At 44.5% G+C, this 17,981-nt stretch overlaps 1 pseudogene; it reads right to left on the bottom strand.

Annotated features, from left to right (window-relative positions):
- Positions 1–10,199: 10,199 nt before the first annotated feature.
- LOC125523338 (premnaspirodiene oxygenase pseudogene) lies at positions 10,200–16,158 on the bottom strand (annotated as a pseudogene).
- Between the last annotated feature and the right edge of the window lie 1,823 nt (positions 16,159–17,981).

Raw genomic sequence — 17,981 nt, 5'->3', positions numbered from 1 at the left:
AATTTTTTAACCTTTGTTTAAATGCTTGATTAACATTTTTTAAATTCATGATCGAATTTCTTCCTGCCTCTTGTCTTGTACGCCAAGTTCTCTAGAATCTTTCTTGTATATGCCGTGGGCCGCCTGATGCGGCCCATGATGGAATCGACATGGAATCCTCAGCCTGGCCCACTAGGCCGCCGGGAGAGTCGACAGGGGTGAGAGGCCCCTTAGGCGGAAAAGTCACCTGACTCCAACGTCCCTTCCTTGACTGGGCCAACCCATATGTATCTGTCTCCATTACTGGTTTTGGGAACCTTCCAAGGAGGCTCCCTCATTTTTTCTATTGTTGTCTCAAAAACAAATTCCTTATTTTTTTATTTTATCTGGTTTTTATTAATTCATTTTATTTTATCTGGTTTTTATTTATTCATTTTATTTTCATGTTTTTATTTCTCATTTTATTTTATTTTTTATTTTTCAAATTCATGAATATTTTTTTGATCCATAATGTTTTCTTCAAGTCCACGAAACTTTTTAATTATCAACGAATAGAGGGGCTATACCTAATACTAATGGGGCTATTCCTTCTTGCGGTAGATCTTCGAAATTACCCCTAAATTTACAAAATATTACACATCAATGCCATATATAAGTGATTAAAAAAATGTTTCACACAGTGGAATTCTCTGCCATGGCCGGCACATGCAGTAGGTACCTTCTATACTACGCACTGCATGCTGGGAGAAGACTCAGCATGCCCATATGGGCCGGCCCTTGTCCGGGCATCCTGTTTTTATATTTCATTTTTTAGTTTTAGTTTTATTTTTATTTTCCTTTTGTTATACTTTAAATAATTTAGAGATATAAAATTCAGAAAATTTAAAAAATGAAATCAAATTTTAAAATAAATCATAAAATGTATGTTGTTGCAGATAATGTTTGTGATTTTATGTAAAAACAAATTACCTATTCAACAAATGTTCGAAATTTTAAAATCAAATTTTCGGGAAATGAAAAATGTTCATGATTGTTTTAAACCTCGTTTATTGAAAATATTAATGAAGTTGAAAAACATTTCATGAATTGACAAAATGTTCATGAATGGAAAAATATCTGAAAATTTAAAAATTGTTTGTGACTTACAAAATAGTTTATTCATTCATAAATTGTTTGCTGATTCAGAAAAGGTTTGTTATGTCAAAAAAATGTTTGTCAAATCAAGAAAATGTTCTTGAATTTCAAAAATTGTCCCACCAATTTCAAAAACAATGTTCAACAATTCTAGAAATGTTCGCCTATTCAATAAAATTGTTAAAAAATGTTCACGGTTTTAAAACAAATATTTGCAAATAGTATAAAATGTTCATGAATTTTAAAAATGTTTTAGATTTTAGAAAATGATCAAAAATTTGTTATGTTGTGCGCATACTTGTAATGTACTAGTAGTGTATTTGACAAATATATTGTATGGGGTTATTATGGTATTATCTGTAAGTGTTAAACATTAAAGATTTCATAAACTAAACAATGTTTTAAACTATGCTATATATGATTCTACTCCCTCCGTCCCAAAATGTAAGACGTTTTTTCACACTTTGGTAGTATGGAAAAACGTCTTACATTTTGAGACGGGGGGAGTACTATAGTACTTTTAGTTTTAAAGTGCGACAACAGCCAAAAACGCTGCCATTCTTGAATCATTTCTCTCTTTGTTTGCATGGATATACCCTTCATATTAGTTATGTCTGTTCTGCGATGTGCTATTTGCATAACAGTGAATTGTTATCGACCATTGTTTTACTAAGATGTGTTCTCTTCTTCAATCTATTGGAATCCAATGTTGTGATTTGTTTACTTTCAAAACTGGAATACAATCTATTTGAATACATTCTTTATGTTGCATTGACATAAAACTATGTTACAATCTATATGTCTACCGTAAGTTTCGTCTTGTATAATGTAAATAAATCTCTTAGTTTCATCTTGCGGAACTTAGATTAGTGTACAAATTTCAACCTACTATCAGTCCTCATCCCATGCGAATGTATTTAAAAACCAAGAATAATCAAAGATATAATAGTTGAGTACATGAACACGTTCAAATCATTCATTTTCTTCTCACGAAGCAAATTACATTGATAGAAAAGATAAAATGATGATAGATAGGTACATACAGTACCACTAATGCCTTCCACAGCCACGGCCACTACCAAGATCACCTCTCTACCTCGGCCACTGCCACCGTCGACCCCACCGCCACGACTGGCAGCGGTGGCACCAGCTAAGCCCCCTCATCCTCAGCAACAATGCTAGCATGTGTGACCCCAGCGACACCAACTCCGCACTCACACCCAGGACCCCGGTGTTCAATCCGACTAGTACCGTAAACCAATTCCAAAGATGTCATTGATGTTCTCTTCCTGCGACGCCCAGGTCTTCCCGAAACTCAGCCATTGACTGAGCCTTCTCCTCCTCGGCGTGCAGCCGACAAATCTCCTACAATAGCAGATGCAACTCCACCAAAATTCTGAAAGAGGCTCATCTCGCGAAACCCCATGTTCGCCACTGTCCTCCATTGATGTACAAGTGGAGAGTGCATTAGGGAGGGCCCGGTGATGAAGTGAGGAACTACCCCACAAAGTACTCTAATTATATGTGATAGGTCATTAACTACAAGAGGCAGGTGGACCGGCCAAACATCATGTCTTCCCACACTACCTTGGATTGTGCGCATGTGTAAATGCAGCATTCATACTACGATACCTATTCGGTTCGTTTCCACCAAACTTCCTCTTAAAAACTTACAGTCAAAACTTAATGGCTCCCTATCTCTTCATACGTGTAAATCCACCATTCATATTACGATACCTATTGTTTAATATGTCCTAGTCATATGCACTTTGAGCAACTCTAAAGTTACAAACAAATTGCCTCTCATCCTTATAATCAGCATTTATTTTGAATATGTTTTCTATTTATTGCGCTAAAGTTAATTTGTATTGTTTTCTTTAAGCACTAGTAGAAAAAGGGTCAAATGTGCGACACATTAGTCCCGGTTTGTAACAGAACCGGCACTAATGTGTCCATTAGTGCCGGTTCCAACGGCTAGGCGGGAGGAGCTGGCTCGTGCCACGTGGTTGCCCTTTAGCACCGGTTCGTGCTGAACCGGTACTAAAGGGGGGGGGACCTTTAGTGCCCACACTTTAGTGCCGGTTACCGAACCGGCACAAAAGGGCCTTACGAACCGGTGCTATTGCCCGGTTCTGCACTAGTGAAGTAACTGTATATTGTTATCTTATCAGTGTCCTCCACAAGTGAAGTTATATTTCATTCAAATCAATCGTTCTTCTCATGTCACATATTATCTTAATTTAGGCTTCAAAATATATTTTATAAAGAAATTAATTTCTATCATCTTGTAACATGCACTCTTGAAATAAATATCCAATCAATTTTCTTTTCTGTCCATATATGCACATCTTTCGATCTATCTATTTGTAGTCAAATCATTTTGATACACAATTACATGAAATTTGATTATACATATGCTCTACTTCGACCAACACATATTTATTATATGTTCAAATATATACTCCTTAAATCATAATTCCTTTTACTGTTTTCATTTGTTTATAATTTTGTTATCAGGCGCCTATTGTTTGCTATTTACAGTACAAGCGTTTAGGGTTCAAGCTTTAGGGCTTAGGGTTTAAGGTTTACGGCTTACGCTTTATGGCTCGGAGTTTAGGATTTATGACTTACGGTTTAAAGCTTAGGGATTAGGGCTTATAGCTTAGGGTTTAGGTTTAGGGTTCAAGGTTTATTCCTTAGAACTTTCTACTTATTCGCTATATTGTCAGTTAATCTAATTTGGCCTTTGAGGGTTAGGGTTTGGGGTTAAGGTTTAGGGTTTACACCAGTGAGATGTTCAATACCAGCAATATTCTCTAGTCCTTAGTGGTTAGACTGTTCGGATTATAGTGTAAACGGAGGCGTTGTTTCATGTTTATTGTTTTGTTTCTGAATTCACGTTGAATTTTAGGGTTCTTATTTATTCTTGTACATTACACCACGGATTTTTTTAGATAATTATTGCTCTACATTATTCTAAACAAAATAATTGTTGTTTGAAAACCTTCCTGCTTCAAGTCAATTTCATGGTCTACTTTCACTATAGTACTATTCTTATTTATAGTTTAACTTTTTGAATTCAGTTCTTTAATATTTAATTCATGACCTAGTAACCTAAATCAATGGTTTCCAAATGAATAAATGTACAACAACTGGTATTGTCCAAGTAGTAGTATTCTGGATCATAGACTTGCATTGTTCAGAATGTTAATATCTCAAACAATATGCGAACCCAAAATATCAGGATCAGGTCGCTATAAAATATAAGGTACAAACAATGTATATCATGAGGCTGCATCAGCCATTTATCTCAACCATTAGACAATGAAAGGTCGCTTTTTACAAAATTGTGAGCCTTCATATTATACGCTTGACCTTCAAAGGTGATCAGGACATCTTCAAATTCCTGCCGTCTCAGTTTAATCTCTTGAAGAATTGGGTTGTAGATACATCTGCTTGCTTCATTGATGTGCTTGACAACCGATTATGCATCTAATGCAATAATGATCTGGCGTAGGTTTAAGTCAGCTGCTAGGGATAATGCTTCAGGTCACATGAATGAAACATTTTTTCTAGATCAGGCCATATTTTATATCAAGTCATATTTTGATCTGAATTACGAGTGGCTATGCTGCCGCAGCCGGGCTGGGCCCCATGGATTAGCCTGCTGGCTGCCTCGTGCTGTTTGTTAGGATAATCCAAACAATACCTCAGTTTGTTTAAGAGTCATCAACGTTGCGGGATAATTAGTTTGAAAAGTGTATGTGTGTTAGTACTAGAATAGGAAAGCTATCTTGAGTCGGTTTGTAGTTTCCTAGTACATGTATGTGTGTCAGGTTTCTAATTGAATTAGGAATCTGTAGCAGCCGTGTCCGTGTTGGTTTAGTAGTAAATGTAGGGAGTGTCTATTTAGCACTTGACTGTTTTTCAATTCGGTAACATTCACATTTCCTGACAGATAAACAGAGGACACTTGTATGTCCAAAAAACCCCATCCCGGCGACTGTATGTTTTCTATTTCTAAAAAACGGGTCGGGCTAAACTGTTACCCGGTTTCAACTAAACCTGAACCACAATACCTTGGACCATAGCGAACAACTGCCCATCAGCTTGCGACCCACCAAACAGCCAAAACATTGGGGGAAAACCCAGGAAGATCACCAGGTCAGAAACACTTCTACTTGTACCCATATTCTTCAACCCCTTCACCCGCCTCACCTTCTTACATTGAAAATCTGAAAAAGAAAAGCATCAGAGAAACTAGATACAAAAATTAGAAACAAACACGATACTCTAGAAATGAGTGATCGCTAGCAGTGTTGAAACTTGCGAAATTACAGAAACTTTGAAGTCTAGAATGAAGAAATACAGTGGCAAAAAATCATAGAACCTACACTATAATCCTGAGGTAGTTGAAAATTACACTGCAGACTCAATATTAGTGAAAGCATGCAGAAAAATACAAAAGAATGTGTGCACCTAATAGCCTAGAAACATTCAAAAAAAATGACAGGAACTCATTTCTAAAGTATAATACAAAAACAAGGCTGCAAAGAGTAGAAAAAAGAAAATCAGAGCCTACACACTGTGTTGACAAAGTAAATGACACTGAAAATTATCAAGAATTACAGTGCAAAAGAGTCCAAGAACACCTACAAATTACAGTCCAAGATTTACACTAACAGAACTTGCCAACTTACACTGCAACTGCCTAACAATAACATTGCAATAGTCCAAGACTTACAGTGTAAATCCCCTAGAAATTATAGTCCACATTAACACAAGAATTGACACTGAAAAGTACCAGAGATTTAAACTTGCCAAAACTTGTCAGCTTACACTGTAAAATACCTACGAATTACAGTGTAACAGCACAAAAAATACAGTGGAAATCGCCTAGAATATACAGTGTAAATTACACTCTAAAAATGAACATCTACAGTGCAAGAATGTTGATGATCCAGGGTTTACAGTGAAATAACCCAGGAATTATAGTGTAAAGTGCCCCTATATTTACACTGTAACTTCCTGGGAAATGTAAAAACACATGGACTTACACTAGAAAAACCATGGAATTACAATGTAAAAGCATCTGAACTTACAGTGTAAATACAGACTAAAAATACAGAGTAACTACAACGATACTAACATAATAAATACAGTGGGAATCACCAAAGAATCTACGCTAGAAATACCCAGGAACATTTAAAATACATCGAAAAGACCAATATCCGCAGAGAATTGTAAGTTAATCTGCAGTGGCAAGAAATGCATCAACAAGAAGCAGAAATACACCGGAAAGACCCTCCACTAAAGATACAAAGGACAAAAGAAAAGAAATAACAGAGAATAAATTAACTTACTCTGCAGACATGGCAAGAAATGCATCAACAAGATACAACAGCCGCAGAAGCAGCAGCAGAAGCCCTGTTTGAGAACATGAATTTAGAGTAGGAGACTGAAGATGTTGATCCTAGAGCAGCAACAGAAACAACAAACACTGATCTTACAGCAAAACAAATAAATAAAATTTTATAGAGCAATGTGGCTGAAGTACAATCTAAATCTCAGAACAAAAAACACTGTAAGGGAGCGGAAAATTACAGAGCATGCCACACAAATTATAGTGCAAAAAGTCTGTGCAATTACAAGGCCAAATTGGGCATATTACAGCGTAAAACTGATGAAATACAGTGTAAGTATGTCAGGTATAATATACTGAAAGTACCACTAAAAATAGTGTAAAAACCATTATAAATACAGTGAAACTTTGAGCCAAATTACACAGTAAATTAGGCAAATTAGGGTAAAAAGGCACAAGAATTACACTGGCTAAAAACTGAATATAAATTACAGAATAAATATGGGATACAGAGGAAAAGCACAGGAATTACAGCGGGCCATTTGGGCAAATTACAGTAAAATGACAGTATACATATAGGGTAATTACAGTGGAATAGCACATGAATTACAGTGGGCAATTCAGTAGGGCAAATTACACTAAAAAGGCACAGGAATTACACTGGCATGGGGATTACACAGTAAATAGGGTATACTGCACTGTAATTACAGGAAATAATACACTGGAATTACAAAGAAAGAACCATGGGGACTACACTGAAAAAACGGACCTAAATTACACTATAATTCTAGGGCATATTACACTGGAATTACAAAGAAAGAACCATGGGGACTACACTGAAAATCTGGGCTAAATTACACTATAATTCTAGAGTATATTACACTGTAATTACAAATAAAAAAAGCGTGGGGACTACAACGTGGACTAACACTAAACTACATCAGCACTACAGGGCTAGCACATATAAATTCAGAGAGATGATATAAGACTGACAAAACCAGGGGAACTAAACACCTACAACAATATAAGAGGGATTCAAGACCTACAAGAGCAAATATGAGCAGGCAACTGAACACATCAGGAGCCAACAAATTCAGAGGAAGGATACACAAAAATAAGCACTACATCTACATCGCAAGCTAGCAGAAACTCAGGCCAAGCCATCTACAACAGATATAAAATGCACGCAGAAAATCAGGCGACCGCTACACCTGCATCTACAGCAGAGGAAACAAAATCAGACGACCACAAGCACCAGATGACATAGAACACTCTCAGAACGAGTAAATTGCAAAAACCCACCACATTTGGGGACCCTAAATCAAAAAACCACCACGTTTCGTTTTTTTTTGCAAAAACGCACCATCATTGTACTGACAGTTTGCAAAAAACGCTGATTGGTTGATTAGAGCCGTTTGATGCAAAACTGACCGTTGGGTCCCACTGTCAGATGCCACCTGGCGGAGGGGGAGACGGCGCCCGTCACGAAGGGACTAACGGCGCTAACTTAGTCAGGTTTGACCAGTCAAAATCGAACCAGTCGCTGCCCCGCAGGCCACAGCGCGCCCGCGCCCGCACGCTTGTCGGCGCCGCCGCCCCGCGCTGCTGGGCTGCCGCAGCCTTCTTCTTTTGGACGCGCCGCCACGACCTGCTCCTAGTCGAGCCGCCCGATGCCGTGGCGGTGGCCATGCACGCGATGGGAAGGAGCAACGGGCGCCGGAGGTGGCCATCGACATGAACTGCGAGGGCGGCGACGAGCTGGATCTAGAGCAAATCTGAAGCTTCGCCGCGCGGTGTGTTTGCTGTCGGGGCTGTGAGCTGCCGATGTGCAGGCGGAAATCAATGGATTAGCACGCCTAGGTGGGTCCAGGACACGGGGACAGCAGCGGAGCACGGCAGTTAGCCGCGACGTCGGCGGCGGATGACATAGCAGAGGTGAAGGGCGGGGGCGGCCTTGCAGAGAGCTCGAGGAAGAGGCATTAGTGCCTTATGCACGTCCTTGCGAAGCAGATGTAGTTGAGGCAGATCACATGGGTTAGTTGTAGAGGAGATCAGCGCGTCGTGGAGCTCCACCGGAGGCAGAGAAGATGAAAGCGACGCCGACGGTTCCTCCGTTCCTGGCTCCTCACGCCGATTCCTCTGGGGAAGAGAGTATTCAGACGACGACAAGTCTATTCGGCTAGTTTCAGTGATTTGCGGTGGTCATTGGCCGCGACAACCATGAACGGCGTCGATGGCGGGCCGAGGTTTGCAACAGCGACGGGGATAATCGAGTATGGGGCGGGTCGCGGGGTTGGGAAATAAGGAGCACTGGAGGTCGGGGAGCTCTTCGTGCTGGTCTCAGGTCATCGGCGAGCTCGGCGTGGGGGAGCTCGACCCGACCAGCGACAGCACCGCCGCTACCTCCAGCCGCCGTGAGCCCGTGACCACCGAGCCTCCGTCCGGCCCTGCCTCCGCCGGGGACAACGGGAACTGCCGTGGCTGCCGGCAATGGAAGGGGAGGGAGGGGAGGCTTGGCCAGCAAGGGAGGCGTGGGGGAGCGGCGCCGGCGAGGCCAGCATCCGTGGATAAGAGGCTCGGAGAAGAGAAAGAAGCCAAGAAGCTGACGGGTGGGCCCTGGGAACCTTTTAATGGGCTAGTCAAACGGTGTGAAAACTTGGTGCCATGTCAGCCTGCCAAGTGGGACCGATCGGTCAGTTTTGGCGTCAATCGCTGCTTATTGACTGATCAGTCTTTTTTGCAATTTGTCTGTACAATGGTGGTGGGTTTTTGCAAAAAAAATGAAACGTGGCGGTTTTTTTATTTAGGGTCCACAAATATGGTGTTTTTTTGCAATTTACTCCTCTCAAAACTAGCCTACAACAACAAGGCAGCAACATACACCACCACGGATCAAAACAAAAAGATCACCTAGATTTGGAAACTACACGACCACAACACACAGACCACGGGACAGGGCGAGAGACAAGAACAACCTACCACGGAAGCCGGAGATCGAAGAGAAAGGGATGAGAAATCAAAATCCTGCGGTGGAGGAATGGACTCGCCATGAACATATGGAATCACCTACTCCGCTCCGCCGCTCGAGCTCTCTCCCCTCGGCCTTATCCAAACACAAACAGAGCCTCCCAAAATGAAAGGGAAACGACACCCCCGCTCCTAAATTCAAAAGGACAAAAACCAACACTGTCGGGGCGGGGCGGAACGGCGGATACGGGTTGAGAAGAAAACCGCGCCCGATAATATAAAAACCAACCCGAAGACAACAGGACCCAATGCGAATCTCCGCGCGAGAATGGACAGACATAGATTTGAATGACGGCCAATTGCAAAACACTCGACTGTAAAATAGCAAATCTGTAAATGTATGACTAGGTCCTAGGGTCGTGGCTGCATTTATAAAAGCAACAGCAGCCGTGAGTTTTGTAACCGAGAGAAGAAGAGAAAAAGAGAAAAAATATAAAGAGGAAGAAAAGAGGGGCGAGACACGTGCCCTTGGCTATCCGTTTTTCGTGCACGCGTGTTCGTGTGATTTGATGTGATCAATTCTGTGGGCGAATTTTCAACAATTGGTATCTAGAGTAAGGTCGCTGTAAAGTTGTGCTTGCCTCGGGAAGGCGACCCGACTAACGCCTTGAGGCTGGCGACATAGTCGCTAGTAGTTCACACGGAGGAGGAAAACGGAACAGGCTAGCTTGTCGATAACATGGTGACATCACTGTAACACACTTATTTTCAAACACAATACAAACATAAACACTCATAGATATGCACATACACACATTTCTATAAACACACGACACACACTTATTATACAGGCACAGTTATTTTTCGACTGGATGATACGGGCACGCTTATTATATGTGTAGTTGCATTGCAAGCAAACATAGTTACTCGTGGGCGGCCGGGACGAAGGGCGTGGCGAGGAGCATCAGCGGCGTGCGGCGCCGCACGCCGAGGCCGGGGGCCTCCTCCATGTCGACCTCGCAAACGCCTACCGGCAGCGACCAGTCAAAGTGGTAGAGCAGACCGACGAGGGCAAGTTCCATGATGGCAAGCGCGTAGTTGATGCCGGGGCACATCCTGCGGCCAGCACCGAACGGGACGAACTCGTAGCTCTTGCCGGTGAAGTCTACAGCCCCGTCCTCGAAGCGCTCAGGCTGGAACTCCTCGGCATCCTTCCAGTACACCGGGTCCCGCCCAATGGCCCATGCGTTGATGACGACGCGCGACTTGGCAGGGACCGTGTACCCTTGCAGCTCGCAACTGCCAATGCTCTCCCGGGGCACCAGCAGCGGCGCCGGCGGATGCAGCCGGAGTGCCTCCTTGATCACCAGTTTCAGGTACCGAAGGTTGCTCGCCTGCAGGTCGGCCTCCGTCACCACGGCCTTACCCTTGAACGCCTCTCGGATCTGGCCCTGCAACTTCTTCATCACCAGCGGGTTCCGCATCAGCTCCGACATCCCCCACTCCATCGACGATGCTGCTGTCCCCGTGCCTCCCACGAACATGTCCAGGATGATGGCCTTGATCCTACTGTTGTCGAGCTCAAACCCAAGGCCGCCTCTCTCCTGTAGGCCAATGAGCACGTCGATGAGGTTCTCGTCCACGTTCTCGGGGCCGCCGACCTTGATCTTGTCGGCGCGGGCGGCGTTCCTCTCATTGATCATCTCCTCCAGGAATGCATCCACCGTCTTGTGGACGCCCTGGAGGCTGCGCTCCATGCCGGTGAGTGCGGCGAGCACTGTCGTCCACTCCGGGAAGAGGTCGGGGATGTCGAAGCCGCTCGCCAGGCGCACCCCGGACTTGATGGCGGCTAGGAACTCTGGTGACTTCTTCGGCGTCTTCCCGAATGCTGCCCGCGCAACGATGTTGTTGGTCAGGCCATGGAACATGACGCTCATGTTCACGGGTGTCGACGACCCTGCCTGGCGGATCTGCTCCACCCGCATCCTCATCTGAAGGTAAATGACCCGTTGAATTAAACGTATTGTTCAGGGATGCCAATCCCCAGCAAACGTTCCGCTGTTGCGAACACAACAGTTTCACGTATATTGGGAGAGGCTGGGTGGCATTTTGCAAATTGCCATGGCAGTTTGTTTAAATTGTGGGATTTTTTTTAAATGCCACAGTTGGATGCAAATCTACTGGTTCTGGAGGCGTTCGTCTACATTGGGTTCGTCTAGATTGTTCAGTCATAAATCATGTTGTGACCGAAAGCATTTCGCAACACAAACATAATTAAAGTCGTACTTGAGTTGCCTGTTCAATAAGTTGATTTTCTAGAAAGTTGGATCTAAAACATTTTGAAAGATAAACATAAATGCCGTACTTATGGTACTTATAAGTTTCTTTTACGCTAATCGAGCCTGGAATTTTTCTTGGAGTAAGTTGATTTTCTAGACCGTTGGATTAAGATCTAACAGGCAGTCTTTTCTTTCTTTTCCCCCAGCTTCCTTTGTTCCCGTACCATTCCACATCCCCTTCTTGTCTTTGGCGTGCCTCCGCCTTCGATGAGTGTGCTGTCTAATCCGGCCGGGAATATAATATAAGCCCCCCCCTGTTGGGGAACGTTGCAGAAAACAAAAAATTTCCTACGGTTTCACCAAGATCCATCTATGAGTTCATCTAGCAACGAGTATTCAGATTGCATCTACATACCTTTGTAGATCGTGAGCGGAAGCGTTCACTAGAACGTGGATGATGGAGTCGTACTCGCCGTGATTCAAATCACCAATGACCAAGCGCCGAACGGACGGCACCTCCGCGTTCAACACACGTACGGAGCGGATGACGTCTCTTCCTTCTTGATCCAGCAAGGGGGAAGGAGAGGTTGATGAAGATCCAGCAGCACGACGGTGTGGTGTTGGATGCAGTCGTCACGTGCAGCAGGGCTTCGCCGAGCGTCTGCGCGAGAGGGAGAGGTGTAGCAGGGGAGAGGGAGGCGCCAAGGATGCCGGGTATGGCTGCCCCCCCTCCCCCCCTCCTTTATATAGGCCCCTAGGGGGGCGCTGGCCCCTTGGGGATTGGATCTCCCAAGGGGGGGCGGCGGCCAAGGGCTGGAGTGGCCCCCAAGCCAAGGTGGGGCGCCCCCCCACCCCTAGGGTTTCAACCCCAGGCGCATGGGGTGGGCCTAGGGGGGCGCTCCAGCCCACTATGGGCTGATTCCCCTCCCCACTTTGGCCCATGGGGCCCTCCGGGATGGGTGGCCCCACCCGGTGGACCCCCGGGACCCTTCCGGTGGTCCCGGTACAATACCGGTGACCCCGAAATTTGTCCCGATGGCCGAAACAGCACTTCCTATATATAATTCTTCACCTCCGGACTATTTCGAAACTCCTCGTGACGTCCGGGATCTCATCCGGGACTCCGAACAACATTCGGGTTACTGCATATACATGTCTTCACAACCCTAGCGTCACCGAACCTTAAGTGTGTAGACCCTACGGGTTCGGGAGACAAGCAGACATGACCGAGACGACTCTCCGGTCAATAACCAACAGCGGGATCTGGATACCCATGTTGGCTCCCACATGCTCCACGATGATCTCATCGGATGAACCACGATGTCGAGGATTCAAGCAACCCCGTATGCAATTCCCTTTGTCAATCGGTATGTTACTTGCCCGAGATTCGATCGTCGGTATCCCAATACCTTGTTCAATCTCGTTACAGGCAAGTCACTTTACTCGTGCCGTAATGCATGATCCCGTGACCAGACACTTGGTCACTTTGAGCTCATAATGATGATGCATTACCGAGTGGGCCCAGTGATACCTCTCCGTCATACGGAGTGACAAATCCCAGTCTTGATCCGTGTCAACCCAACAGACACTTTCGGAGATACCTGTAGTATACCTTTATTGTCACCCAGTTACGTTGTGACGTTTGGTACACCCAAAGCACTCCTACGATATCCGGGAGTTACACGATCTCATGGTCTAAGGAAAGGATACTTGACATTGGAAAACTCTAGCAAATGAACTATACGATCTTGTGCTATGTTTAGGATTGGGTCTTGTCCATCACATCATTCTCCTAATGATGTGATCTCGTTATCAATGACATCCAATGTCCATAGTCAGGAAACCATGACTATCTGTTGATCAACGAGCTAGTCAACTAGAGGCTTGCTAGGGACATGTTGGTGTCTGTTATTCACACATGTATTACGATTTCCGGATAACACAATTATAGCATGAATAAAGACAATTATCATGAACAAGGAAATATAATAATAATGCTTTTATTATTGCCTCTAGGGCATATTTCCAACACCCCCCCCCCCAAAAGCACACACACCAAGGTTAAAGATTTCAACAAAATTTTGATGATTTCAAGGGTGGAAGAACATGATGCTCAAAATAATTCAGTTGGTTTAAATATATGTGTAAAAAAGAACTTGGATCATTGAATATTCACATATATTTCAGTACTGCACAACGATAGGTCAATTTTCTTCATAACTCAGCGTCTAAAGTTCGAGTCGGTTGCTAGCTGATTAACAAACTAACCATCATGACCAAAATGTCGTTACGTCCATTCTGCGCTACATTTTGTTCTTTCTAGCTGTTCAAATTTAAAATCGTTAAAATTCAAACAAAAAATTCATTGATTTGTCATTTCGAAACTCTAAACCTTGCCCCTACCCGCACATGTCAACCCTCGGAGTCACCTCCACCTGAGATGCCACATCGTCTCCTGTTTTGACTCGTTCCGGGCTCAACCTCGGAGCTCCGCCTCACCTCGCCTCTTCTTCCTCCTCCCACGAAATCAACTTACTCAAATTACAAATTCAGACAACTTACATATAGCCGTTGGGCACGTGACTCTATTGTCTCGTGTTACTTAGAGCTTACTCTGGTGTCTTTAATTTTGTTGCGATCGTGACTCAATGTAAGATGATTTTGCAAACTAAAATACTTGTGGGACTGAGGGAGTAGTAACTAGTAAGTTCAATATTCAAGAGCACCCCTTGCAAAAAGTATCATACTAGTATATTACTACTGCATCATATATAGAGAGTATTTAGACTACTCTCTCCTTTCATCTATATAGGGCCTAATGCGTTTTTCGAGACTAACTTTGACCAAATATTATAGCAATAATATATGACATGCAACTTACACAAAGCACACCGTTAAATTCGTGTGTGAAAGGAGCTTTCAATGATATAATTTTCACATTGTGCATGTCATGTACTCCCTCTGTCCAGGTGCATAAGGCACCTAAGAGAATCCTAAAATTCCAAAAGTGTTAGACGTAATTCAATTAAATGCTCCTCGTTTATCTAAACCATCTCGTTTTTTTTCTGTTCGCTCTACCAAGACGCGCTCCTTCTCCTAATCTCCCACCGGTCCACCTCCTAGTAATCTCCGGTGTGAAAGCAAACAACATGTATGTTGCTTCTTCTCTCTCCTCTGTACCGCCTCTTTTCCTGTGTGAAAGCAATCATGCATGCTGCATGTTCCCATGGCGCTCCTTTCCAACACTAATGACAGGATTAATTTCCAAATTCAGTTTCGATTTTGAGGGAAACCTGCGCGCGCTCTCGTCCAATCTCAACCCACCTAAATCGCAGAGCTTTTTCTTAGGCGCCCTATGCACCTGGACGGAGGAAGTACTATTAATTTTGTCAATAATCAAAGGCGGTCTTAAAAAACGCATTAGGCCCTATATAGATAGAAAGAGGGAGTACAAATTTTCAAAAAGCAATCACATGCAGGATATTTTATGACCCAAAACCCCATACACACGCGTAGAGAACCCGTTTTAATCCATCCTTGTATGTGAGATTATTTGCTAAGAAAACGAAGATAAACTATGTATCGGCATGCACGGACGCGCGTAATACCGTAAGAGTTACTCCCTTCATTTCAAAATAGATGACTCAACTTTGTACTAATTTTATTTAGAATGAGGGAGTACATACATACCTCGTCCTCCCTAATGTGGCGGAAGGAGAGCACGCGCTTGGGGCCTAGGATCTCGGCTGCGCAGAGCTGGCGGAGTTTGCGCCAGTATTCGCCCGAGGGGGAGAAGAGGATGTCGGCCGAGTCGTAGGTGACGATCTGGGCCGCGAGGATCTTTGGCCGCGTGGCGAAGTTAGCGTCGTAGGTCTTGAGCACCAGCCGCGCCGTCTCCCTGGAGGACGCCACCAGCAGCGGCGTCTGCCCAAGCTGTAGCATCATGAGCGGGCCATGCGCGCCAGCCAGATCCCTCAGCGCGCGGTGCGGCAACACGTTCACCAGGTGGTGCATGCTGCCGACCACCGGCAGCTTCCACGGCCCTGGCGGCGCCCTCTCCCTCGCCGGGTTCATCAGGGCCACCTTCAGCACCTGCAGCAGCGCAACCGGGTCCATGGCTGCGTTACCTATAAGGGCCAGAATTGTTTTTGAGGCCAAGAGATGGAGCTGGTTGCTCTGCTGCTCGTAGTCGTAGGAGTAATATATAGGGAAGGAGGGCGATGGCCGATGGAGGATGGCTTGCAAGCAATCGGTTTCGGATGGTGATGCGGGGCCATCGTCAGTTCTTTGTCAGCTGTTGGGCTGTTGGCTAACTGTTAAGCCCGGGCCCCACCGTGTGGTTCTACACGGGCAAGGGGAAGATGTGGGATAGGTGCAGATGGTCTTTGCCGCTTGGAGCTTTGGCCGGAGTTTAGCCGACAACGTCGACATCGGCATGGCTGCTCCCAACGGAGTCCAGTCCATGGCTGCTGTGAAAGGAGGTTTCAACGATGTGCGTGTATTACGGATGGCATGAAGTAATAAATGGGTATTCTTGATTTATCTTTTTGGCAGTAAAAAAACGATGATGGGAGAGAGAAAATGATGGAACGGTAGGATGCAAAGGAACGATGCGGAGCACCGATGGGAGCACGCAGGCGGGAGCAGGCAAGCCCCATCCGAAGAGGTGCACGTACGTTCTACCTTTTTGTGTGTCAGCGTTTGGGGGTGTGATTTCTCTTTCATGTTTGCTATTAATATTTTTTTTGCGAATCACGTTTGCTATTAATACTGCCGACCGATTTTATTTTCTTTAGTTCAGTCTTTTTTTTGTTGCCACTGCTGGCCATGACGTGGACAACGAAGACGAGGAAACTGAATGTCTTAGATTAGACACACGCTCGAGACGCGAACTAATCTGTGGCTGTTGGATTGTTGGGAGGATAGTGCTATCCCTAGTCTATCAAGTTTCAAGTTTTAGATCTGACACTGGTTGTTTGCATTTTTCTAAATTTATTTTAGGCCTTCTGACGATGATGATGTGTATTCAGTGGGAGTAGACGTTTCCGTAGACTACGAAAATGTTTGTGGTGAATTCGTCAATCTCAAGATTTTAAGTCTTGAATGTGCTTAGAGCATCTACAACCAGACATCTCAAACCAGTCTCAAACACCCGGGCGGGCTGCCTGGGCACTGACCGGCAAAAAAAACGATCCATCCGGGCGCCTCAAACGGATCTCAAACGCCTGGGCTGGCCGGTACCCCTCATATCCAACCCAAATCTTGGACGAACATGAGGCAACCTGCGCTGAGAAGGATGCTAAGAAGGAAATTTGAGGGCTGCCCGGTCGCTGCTCATGAACGCGCCCAGATGAGTCTACGGATGTTTGAGGGACCAGATCTGTTGTACGTGTGTGTAGATGCTCTCGTAAGGGAAGGATGTGCTTGCGTGTGTTTACAGGGATGCGTACATTCGTATGTATGCATGAACGAATATTCATCGTTGTAAAAAATAAGAGAAGTTGCGGTCCGGTAAGTCGCGCCACCAGAGACAACCGGCACGACAAGATGAACAAGAGGTCGTCTGTGTGTCTTGTCAAATGAAGAGTCTGATGTTTGGATTGAGAGGTGATTGTTAGGATAATCCAAACAATGCCTGAGTTTGTTTAAGAATGGTCAACGTTGCGGGTTAATTAGTTTGAAAAGTGACGTGTGTTAGTAGTAGAATAGGAAAGTTATCTTGAGTCGGTTTGTACTTTCCTAGTACATGTACGTGTGCCAGGTTTCTAATTAAATTAGGAATCTGTAGCAGCCGTGTCCGTGTTGGTTTAGTAGTAAACATACGACTAGGTCCGAGCAATAGCAGCCATGAGTTTTTCGTGCACGTGTGTTTATGTTGGGGTCATGGTTGAATTTATATAAGCAATAGCAGCCATGAGTTTTGTAACCAAGAGAAAAAGAGAAAAAGAAATAAAGAGAAAGAAAAGAAGGGCGCGACACGTGCTCTTGGCTATCAGTTTTTTATGCACGTGTGTTCGTGTGATTTCATGTGATCGATTTTGTTGGCGAATTTCCAACAACTGGTATCTAGAGCAAGGTCGCGGTGAAATTTTGCTTACCCTGGGGTGGCGACCTGACTACCGCCTCGGGGCGGGTGATATTAGTCGCTAATATAGCGACGAGGAGGAGCGGGAGATATAGTCGTTGGATGGTGCAACGACGAGGAAGATTCGTCCGAGCGGTGACGGGGAGGACGGGCGGTAGTAGTTCGTCGGAGCGAC

This window comes from Triticum urartu, chromosome 7A (genome assembly GCF_056163025.1).
Source record: "Triticum urartu cultivar PI428250 chromosome 7A, HENAU_Tu73, whole genome shotgun sequence".
NCBI lineage: Eukaryota > Viridiplantae > Streptophyta > Magnoliopsida > Poales > Poaceae > Triticum > Triticum urartu.
Note: the sequence above shows the minus strand (reverse complement) of the source record. Positions and strands in the feature narration are given on the sequence as shown.